The following is a 10,134-nucleotide window of genomic DNA, read 5'->3' as shown; positions in this document are numbered from 1 at the left end:
CACACACACACACACACACACACACACACACACACACACACGACGTATACACGTGTATGACTTTGTCAGAGGAAAAGATTTGGGATGAGTCCAAACTAAACGCAATTAAATCACAACATATTTGACAGTAAAGCTATTACATTTAAGAAAGGTTAAAGGAAAATGTTTTGCTTTGCTGTTATTATTTTATTGTAGAATCTTATGATACTGTAGATTGTGTATTAAAATACAAGCAACACATCACCAGTGGATCGCACTATAATTGTTTACTGTAGATGTACTGTTTTTCGGTCCAGTTGCAACGCTGATTATCCAAGTGCCTGGCCTTTATTAGATGGAAATCATAGGCATGTGGTTTTATTTCTCTATCTTTACTTTTCTATTTAGCCACAAACAGTAACTAAAGGTGGATGCCCCACATGTTCTTTTTTTGTCATAACAGCTTCTGTCTTCTCTTTTGACTCAAGCATGATTCATTCCCTCAGGTCACATGTGCCACACAGTTGTCACTCAAGCTCTGCTCTCCAAAACCTACTGGCTCCACCGGGTTGTGTGCGCTCTGCTGCAGATGTGTCTCTCTAAGCCTTGCGCTAAGCCCTCTGTGCTATTCTAAACTCCGACTGTAAACAAGTGTATGGAAAGCTCTGCAATAAATAAGAGTGGAATGCAACATGTAAGCTGACATCATAGCCACCTGTCTTGCAAGAGAGCCCAGACTTTGAACTTAAAATCACTGTTAACCGGTTGTGTTGCATCTTATGTGGAATAGCTCCCCCTGTTGACTGAAGACTGTATAGCAGGTAAGTGTATATTGTTGGATTTGTTTGATAGTCAAATGACTGTAATATTGTGTTTTGGAGGAAGTCAGTCTGAATTATAACTCTCACTGCTGAAAAAAGTAAAACGAGTTATTGTTTTTTTTCCAGAGTGGACACATTTCAAAACCATCACAGTCTCTTCTAATAAAGTACATGTGAAACATTGATTTACATTTGTTACACACATTTTCTAATTGAGTACTGCTGTTTGTTTAACATACACAGTGTCATCAGATGTTTTTCTGGAGAGCCCCAGCCTTTCCTACTCCCCTAGTAGTAGTAACACCTCCTTAGTAACCCCTACTTCACTGTGCTACAGAGAGATTGCATCACACTGGCTCTTTACCTGTGAAAGACAAACAACACATTCTTTAATCCTGTGAATCAAAGGTATTTCTGTATGTAATTTTTTTAAAAAACATCACTGCAATTAGTGGATAGAGAAGGAAAATGTTTCTGATAAATACGTACAACCCTGTTTCGAAAACGTTAGAAAATTATGTAAATGCATGCAAATAAAGCCTCATTTTTAATTTGATAAGCTTGTTTAAAACCTCACTCATGATTGCAGAAACATGTCGCTACAGTATTTTTTTTCAGTGTAACATAATTTAAGGTCAGTCACTGGATAGAAAGATCAAAACTTTAAGGTCATGCTTCACTTGACAAACTACAAGGGCTGCGTCCTCTCAACCTCTGAAACCATGACTTCCTTGAAGAGATGTGGCTGAAGAGACAGCAAGATGAAATAAATCTGCCATAAAAAACAAAAAAAAACAAACTGTCTTTCTGGTGATTTTCTATTGAGATTATGAAACATTAACTTTGAAGTTGTAACATTAAGTCAAAGCATGACATCATGACATGCTCTGGCAGGCACTGATGTCAGATTTTCTGCCTCAGTGTTTAGAATCAGTGAGCCTTGGTGGGTAGAAGTGATTTCACAAGATTGCCGAAATATAATGAGCTTATATAGCTTTAGAGAAGATGTAATCTTTTCTTAAAATATCGTTCTAATCAAAATTTCCCCTTTTTTATACAGTGCAATTGGTTGGATAAGTGAAGTTTAATAATATAGGAAAGATAAGTTTGTAAACTTGTGCACTGTGTGACATCTGCACCTTAATTGGTTGTTCTTTAAACACCTTTCTCTTATAATGTCACCCGGGAAGCTGCATGATATTACTAATACAGAAAATAGTGTAAAGACCTCCCAGACCTGAAATCCAGCATGTGTGCAGCCCTCATTCTCATTAGACCTGCGGCTTTGTTTATGTTAAATACTCACAGATGAGTCTCATAAAATCCTTTTAGCTACTTGGACTACAGCTAACAGTATGCTATGTAAATTAGATTTTTTTAAAAATATTTTTAATACCACACTAAGTAATCTGGGATTTCAGTGAAAGCCCTAATAAAATACTTGAACATAAGATTTTAATACCTAGAATATTTCTGAAATACCTGTTGTTTTATTGCATGCATGTGAAATTAAAAATTGTTTCCAGGGAAAACACGCTCTTCCATAAAGAAAAAAAAAGTTGTTTAGCCAAAGACGTTAAAGACACAGTTTTCCCCTATTTGCTACCCTTACACAGTCATTAGTCCTCTGCTGTTTTATTGAATGTAAATACTCACATCTCAGTGCAAATAGTTTAAACTTATTTTTTCTCTTAACTGCTTTAGAGAATATCCAAACTTTTCATGACACATGTTTAGCAGAACTTTTGGTCAGAAGATTTGCTTTTTGCCCTCTTATGATTGAAAAAAATTCAAAAACACCTCATGTCTGTGAAGGTTCTCAGTCATCCAGGTCATCGTAGTCTAAGGAGCTTGGAAAGAAAAGTGTCTGGACTTCTTTAAGTTGTTTGAAGATGTTTCACTTCTCATCTGAGAAGCTTCTTCGGTTCTAGGGTCAAATGGTGGAGAGTCCCAGATTTAAGCCCTGTGGGAGTTTCCATTGTGCCTGTTGGGGGGGTCACTCCCTAGAACTGAAGAAGCTTCTCGGATGAGAGGTGAAACATCTTCAAACAACTTAAGGAAGTCCAGACGCTTTTCTTTCCAAGCTCCTTAAAAACATCTCCTCTCACCTAATCTTAGATGTTTTGTCATGAACAATACATATGAAACACTTTCAAAAGAATCTTAATCAGTCATCTGTTTCATAAACTCAAGCACTGTTTATGATTGAGCTCAAAGTCTGTAAGTTTTAGCTTGGATGAGAGGGCCTGGAAATGATCAGAACCCTACTAAAACAATTTGTTGCAAGGTGTAGGCCTGGCCTAAAGCAGCAGAGCAGATCATCCTCAGTCTTCATTCCAGTAAATGCATGAACAGTGTGACTGGGATGTTATAGCAACAAATGTTTTTGGTCCTGTGCTTGTTCTGTGGACTAAGCTTCAGAAGTACCTGGGACCTTAAATGAATGTTCTATCACCAATCGATTACTCTGTGAGTATTTTACTGTCATTGGTGATCATTTCATATATGATGAAGACCTACTTTCTGATTTCAATCTAATTTACTAGGCATGCTAGATTTCACTGTGCTAACAACAAATGCACTTCATGATTCCAAAGATACTAGCTTAGTGTAGATAGCAACATTTTATCAGAAATATTGCATAATTAAAATAAACTAAATAACTTAATGTTTTTACATCCTGCAGTAAAAAGGAAAAAAAAAACACAAGCTTTCTCTTTAAGCACAAAAACAAAGCACCCCGTGTTTGACAAGTGACATTATTACTTCTTAAAGGTTTGTATTAAACAAATAAACCTAAATGTAATTTAAGTAAAAGTCAGCATCCAGAAACTGACACTGCTATCATTCATATAAAACAAACAAAGATTTCATTTATGTCAACCTTATCACACAGGCAAGCACATAGTAGGAAATGTGCTAGTGCTTCAGTGGTACAGCTCATTTTGAATGTCTATATCCAGGCTTTCTTACCCACATCTCTCTTTCTTGCTTGCTTTAAGTCTTTGCTGTTTTGTGTTTGATCTTGCATGAACTTAGACAGAAAAAGGTTTTGTTATAATGTAATATAAAATTCAACCTTCATCAAAATTCTTAAGATGTATAGCTTCAAAACTATAATAGATTTTGTAGAATTTATGTAAAAAAAATGTTTTATAGATGATGATGTTCCATTCACTGAAACTGTGAAAGTCCACGAGAGATCTGAATCCTGAACAACAGTACTTGACATAGAATATATCAGTTCATTTGCCTGTAAGTTTGAAGCTGAAAAAGAATGAAGAGTTTTGAGTTTTCAATAAAAACTTCAATATGAAAAACTGCAAACTACATGCTCATATGGATGACTTGAAGTCATATCCTTAGGCATACTTTCTCACACTCTGAGACAGTGGTACTTTTCAGGGTATTTTACTATCCATGTGCTGCTGTGAGCAATTAAAGGTCCAATGGGACAGACAGGAATGTAGCTTTGGCTTTTAACATACAGTGAGCCCTCTGTGCTGCTCAACTCTGACCAACCTTGAAGCGTTTCAATGAGTAGATGGAAATACCTGTTTGTAGGTGAAAACCATGCGTATATATGTCTATACAAACCACATGTCCCTGCATATGAACCCTACTGACCTGTAGAGGGATTAAACCACAGCAGAGTTCTTACAGCAGTCAACCTTTTCACAGTTGCTAAATATGCACACATGCAGGTGAACACACACACTCACATCGGCACACACTCACACAGACGCGCACCAAATGTGTTCTTGTCATCCTGTCCTCCACCTCTAACTCTAACCTTTGTCACAGACCGTTTTCACAGACATGCAGATGTTTCCTGAGACCAGAATCTGTTATCTATGGCAAGAATTGCACCAAATCGTCACAGCTGTATTTTACTTTTAATAGAGTATTTACAAGTAGCAGTGATATACAATGAAATGACAAGTTAAATGTTACTGTAATCTGCAACAGATGAATGGCATTGAGTTATACTCAGTCTAGTTAAAAATGATTGTGATTTAAAAGTTTGTATGTAAAATATAACTTTTTAAAAATTTTGCTTTTAAGTTTTCTGCTATTTAAGCATGTCTTTTTAAGCATACTGTCTGGTATACTGACAGCATGGGGTCAGACTCAGCACAGCCACTGGGATAAACATAAATTCAAAGTCAAATTTATTTATATAGCACATTTCAGACAACAACTGTTGAGCAAGTTGCTATACATTTAAAATAATCTAAAGAGATTTAAAAAAAAACAGAGGAAAACATGAAGACATAAAATTTAAGAAAAAGTAGTAAAAAATGAGAAGATTTGAGTAAGAAACAAGATAAATAAAAGTAATACAAAGTCATTTTAATGTAAAAGCCAAGGAATAAAAGTGGGTTTTCGGATGGGTTTTGAAAGTGTCTAATGTTGGGGAGGTCTCGATGTGAAGCGGCAGTTTCTTCCACAATTTAGGAGCAGTCACAGCAAAGGCCCAGTCTCCTCTGTGCTTTAATCTGGACCTTGGGACAGCTAGGAGCATTTGATCTGCAGACCTCAGTGATCTTGCAGGAGTGTACCAACTCAAAATTATTGAACAGAACAACTCCCAGTACAAATCCCATGCTGTCAAGTAATTGACCCCACTAAGGTGGATTGTCATTCCATCAGACAAGAATGCCTAACACACTTAAGTAACAAATATAGATTGTCTTTAAAGATATTAAAATAGTTGTTACATTTTCCATGGTTCACTGTTGAGGTGATATCTAACTCTAATTTTCCTTAATGGATTAAAGGTTTTAAAAAAGCCTAAAAGATCTCTTTCTTTAAGTTAAACACAATTTCTATCTGCACAGCTATATTTTTATCATGTCAGAATTACTGCTGCTGGAAGTACTGTTGTCTTAATCACAGCCTTTTAACTTCCAACATGATAACGGTGCCACCTAGAGGACTCCTAGCATGCTCTTAATGAATGAGCCTCCACAGCACATTTCTGACCATGTGCTAGTATATACCATTTTATTCTTTACATCACTAGATTATATAAATGAATACATAAATCATCTGTGGGGGAAAGCTACTAAGAAGACATGATTGATTAACATGATAATTGATTTTAATATTACATTCATAATCCGAAATACATTTAAAACTACAGGTGCTTTGAAAAGTGAAAATGCATCCAGAATCTACAGTTAACATTAATATATTGCACTAAAGAAATTTATTATTTTATGTGTCTAACACAAAAAAATACATAATTTTCCTCCTTCACTATCCTTCTGGACTTGTGATATAGGATGACTCTTCTAGTGTAACAGTGCGTGTTACCTCCAAATAGCACCTCTGGGGTTGAGAAGTTGCTGTTGTGAGTTTGCATATGTGAGATGAAATACTCGAGTCTGTGTGTGTGTGTGTGTGTGTGTGCTTGTGTGCTTGTGTGCGCTTGTGTTTTCATGCATCTCTTGGGGTACCCAGCTGAAGCCAGCTGTATATCACGCAAGTCTCCCTTGTGTAACTTCAAAGTCACAGCATGTTCAGTTCAGGCTATTCATGACACAGTCACCGGACGGACACATGTGTTTATGGAACCTGGACATACTGCTGTACATATAATGTCGTATACTTACTCTGTACTTCTTTCAAGGATATCATTTCAGCAAGTTTTCTTACCGAGCTATATGGGAGGACAGCAGAGAAATCTCTCTGGCCCTGGACAGAAGAAGCAAACATGCATGCCATGTGTCCTTCACACAACTTGAAACTGAAATAACCATGCTTTGAAAACTGCCGTAGAGAATTTGACTGTCTTCATAGCGCTGTGACTTTGTATTTCAGTTTTGCCTGAAAACTTTTGGACCAACACAATCTGGGAAAGGATAAGATGAACAAAAGAGACTGCAACAGAAAGTGGATAGAGGTAAGAAGATGAGATGTAATCTGTAAAGAAACATAAAACAAAGTTCTCATGTACAGACTACATTCCCACAAAAAAATAAAGCAAAACAAAATAAAAAATAACTGCCAAAGTGGTTCTGGACTACTTGTCCACCTTTTGAGGTTGTGGCTTAGGAACTAAAGAAAGAGATCTACTAATTGGAAAGTCAGTGTTTCGATCTCTGGCTCCTCCAACCTATGAGTCAAATAGTGTTTGAGTGTACTTTAACCCTTGGATGCACAACCTACCAATACCTACACTCTTCCACGAGTGGGGTCAAAAATGATCCCAAATAGAAACAATGCATTTTGCTATAAACTCAGTTGTTATTCTTCAAAATCTTTAAATCAAAGAGTTGTTATATTTTCATATTTGAGGTATTCCTCATAAAACATGTTTGTGACATGAGGCCCTTTGCATTTTTATTAGTTTTTTCATTAATTTTAAGAAATTGCAGTTTTTGTATCACTTGTATCACTTTTGTATGCTTGCTCTGCATATACTGCAGAAGCTGGGTCTTCCTTCTGAAAGGCACAAGTTGTTCATCCACTGTAACACAATCACTGAGAATTAATTTCTGCCTGCAGTTGACTAGGAACAGGCCCCATATGTAGTGGAAAGCTGCCATGTGGTTTGTTTTCAGTCCATAGGCTCTGGTCCTCTTGTCATCAAAGTGCAAGAAACGGCGAATATCTTTAAATCTTTGAATTGACATAGTGGCCTTGTACAATGGGTTATGCAGAGGACTCCCAAAAAACACACTGACTGGTACATCCCAGTTCTTCTCACTTCCTGCAAGAATGTTCAATCAAATGAAGGCCAGGAGCTTATGTTTGATTACATTTTTCCACTCTTTTCCCCTGTCTGTGGCTACTCTTTGTGCCTCCATGTTTGTGCATGTCAGCACCTCTCCTATTATATTATCAGCCATGAACATCTTCCATGCATCTATTGGGGAGACAGTACTAAACCCAGGTGCAAGCCCCTGCCGACTAATTCAGAATATTGTGGCTAAAGCAGTAAGAGGGGCTCATTCTGTTAGACTCAATATCCATTTCCTCTTCAGAGGACTCATCAGAGGACTCCTCTGTGTCTGACTGGCCTTGTCCAGTGGGGGGGACAGTAGTCTGGGTCCTCTATATCTGAGATGTCAGATTCTGAGTCAATGCCTCCAATTGGGCTCTTCATCCCATCCGTCCGGGATCATTTATAGGGCAAGGTCCACAGCTGGCCTCATAGCAGCCATGTTACTTTAAATATTAAAAAAAAAAAAATCAGAAAGGACAATGTTTGAAATGCACAGGAAACTATAAACAGGGCTGCACATAAATGGTCCACAGGTGCGCATTCACTGTCAAAATAAAAGACACGCACCAGATAAGAAGTTGGAACGCTCGTTTGCGTACATTAGATGTTCTGGAGGAGGACAGACATTTGTTCAGAACTCTAAAGATGTCGAAGAAGCAAGCTCTGTAAGCAATTACTTTGGCGTTCCTCCACCGCAAAAGAAGTGCGTATTCTATGAATTTCCGGGAATACTTTTATTTTGACAGCGAATGCACACTTGCGAACCACTTATGTGCAGCCCTGACTATAAATCATGTATGTTACTGTGTAAAAATTAATTCTTGATCCATCAGAAGTGTAAGTGGGACAGTCAGAGTTGCTAAGAATGAAAGTTTCATAGAAGATTCCATAGGAACTGCTTGGGGTCATTTATGACCCCACTTGTGGAAGAGTGGGGTAGCGATACAAAGCTGCATTTTTTTTTTAATTAATGAAAAAATTAATAAAAATGCAAATAGCCTCATGTTACAAACATATTTTATGAGGAATACCTGGAATATGAATATATTACAACTTTTCATTTTAAAGATTTTGAAGAAAAACAACCCATGGGGTCATTTTTGACCCCACGTGTGCATCTAAGGGTTAAAACTGATTTTAAAAAATGCTTTGTATGTAGATGTAGAAAAAACAATGTGTGCGAACAGAGGGAGATGGTACTCATCTTTCTAAACAGAAAAAACCCCAAACGCTATAAATACTAAATACAGCAACTAACTTTCACTTACACTACTACTCAGACATGATTCAGGATAGGATTATATTTCACCTCAGAAGTTTGCACAATTATTCAAGAGAAACATAATCAAAGTTTTAATTACATTTCCACAAAAACAAGCGCTCAAACTTGGTATATAAATTTTGTATAAGAGTTTTCACAGGTTGCGAATGCACAGCACTAGAGTGATAGGGGAAAACAAAGAAGTGTTTTATATAAATTGCAGAAGCCAGGTGCATTGTGGGCGGTCAATTTCCTTATTTAAAATAAAAACAAAACACTGCAGCCTTTCAAAAAACAAAGCCAGTACAGGATATTCTCACTCTATAAAAATAGGTCAAAATGACATTTCTTTCTTCTTCAACATAAACTTTAAGATTCTCATAAGATGCAGCACATTAACTTGTAACATTAGCAAACTGCAGTTTTACTCACTGTACACAACTCTCTTCTCCTTCTGTCTGTTCCTGTGTGACAGAGTCAGTAACACCACAGCAGGAGGTGAAAGGAGGAGAGCTGCAGGCAGGAAGAGAGAGGAGAGGGAAACTGCAAAAGTACAGCACAGATCCATGCCTAACATTAGACGGCGGCAATGCAAAAATGTGTGACACTGCAAAAAGAAGGCACAGGGAAGAAAGGAAAAAAAGAAAAAAGGTCTGTGTGCGATAGGGTTTAAATCCAATAACTGCATGCATGTATGGATCCGAGTCATTGTTCAAATATTTGAGCCTTTGTGTGCGCGTGTGTGTGTGCATGTGCACTTGCACAATGAATGGGGTGCCAGGCGGCAGCAGCTGGGAATGCCTTCCTCTGTTCTCCTGTCATCAATAAATGATCAGAGTGGGCCATCTGGAGAGAGGGAACCACCAACCACCAAGACCTGGCACTGAACGAATGACACAGAGAAAGAAAAAGAATGTGAGGATAGATCAGTGAACAGTAAGAGTAAGAGCGAGATGGGACAGGAAGGGGGAAGTTAAATTTAAAGAACACTGGGGAGGCAATTAAAAAGGATGGGAAAAAGACCCTACAATATATTGGTGGAGCTCAAAAGAAAATAGAATATTGTGAAAAGTTGTTTTTTCATGATTTAATTCAAAAAGGCATCATCTCCGATATTCTTTTGTTTAAATTGTTATGATTATGGCTTATAGCTCACGAAAATCTGAAATCAAGCATCTTATGTAATTAGAATATTCCCAAACAGCAATCAAAAAAAGGATTTACTAAATGTGGAACTTCTGAGTATGCTTTTTATTCTACAGTACTTGATTGAGTTTCCTTTACCATGACTCACAATTCGAAGTTTTTAACTCCGGATCCGAGCTGGCCGAGTGAGATCT

The 10,134-nt window shown here is 37.3% G+C and overlaps 1 long non-coding RNA gene across 2 annotated transcripts in view; it reads left to right on the top strand.

The window, feature by feature from the left end:
• LOC102290699 overlaps positions 1 to 9,969 on the top strand; it is a 152,937-nt gene extending 142,968 nt beyond the window's left edge. The window contains exons 7-8 of one of the 2 annotated variants that reach the window (XR_006054832.1): positions 6,627 to 6,708; positions 9,270 to 9,969. This is a non-coding gene — a long non-coding RNA (uncharacterized LOC102290699). Of the gene's footprint in view, positions 1 to 6,626; positions 7,074 to 9,269 lie in introns of those variants that run through there. The other variant, XR_006054833.1, reaches the window with a different exon arrangement.
• The last annotated feature ends 165 nt before the right edge of the window (positions 9,970 to 10,134 follow it).

Source organism: Haplochromis burtoni, unplaced genomic scaffold (assembly GCF_018398535.1).
Source record: "Haplochromis burtoni strain Fernald_Lab_line unplaced genomic scaffold, NCSU_Asbu1 Contig_142, whole genome shotgun sequence".
NCBI lineage: Eukaryota > Metazoa > Chordata > Actinopteri > Cichliformes > Cichlidae > Haplochromis > Haplochromis burtoni.
The sequence above is the reverse complement of the archived record's forward strand: the minus strand, read 5'-3'. Positions and strand labels throughout refer to the sequence as shown.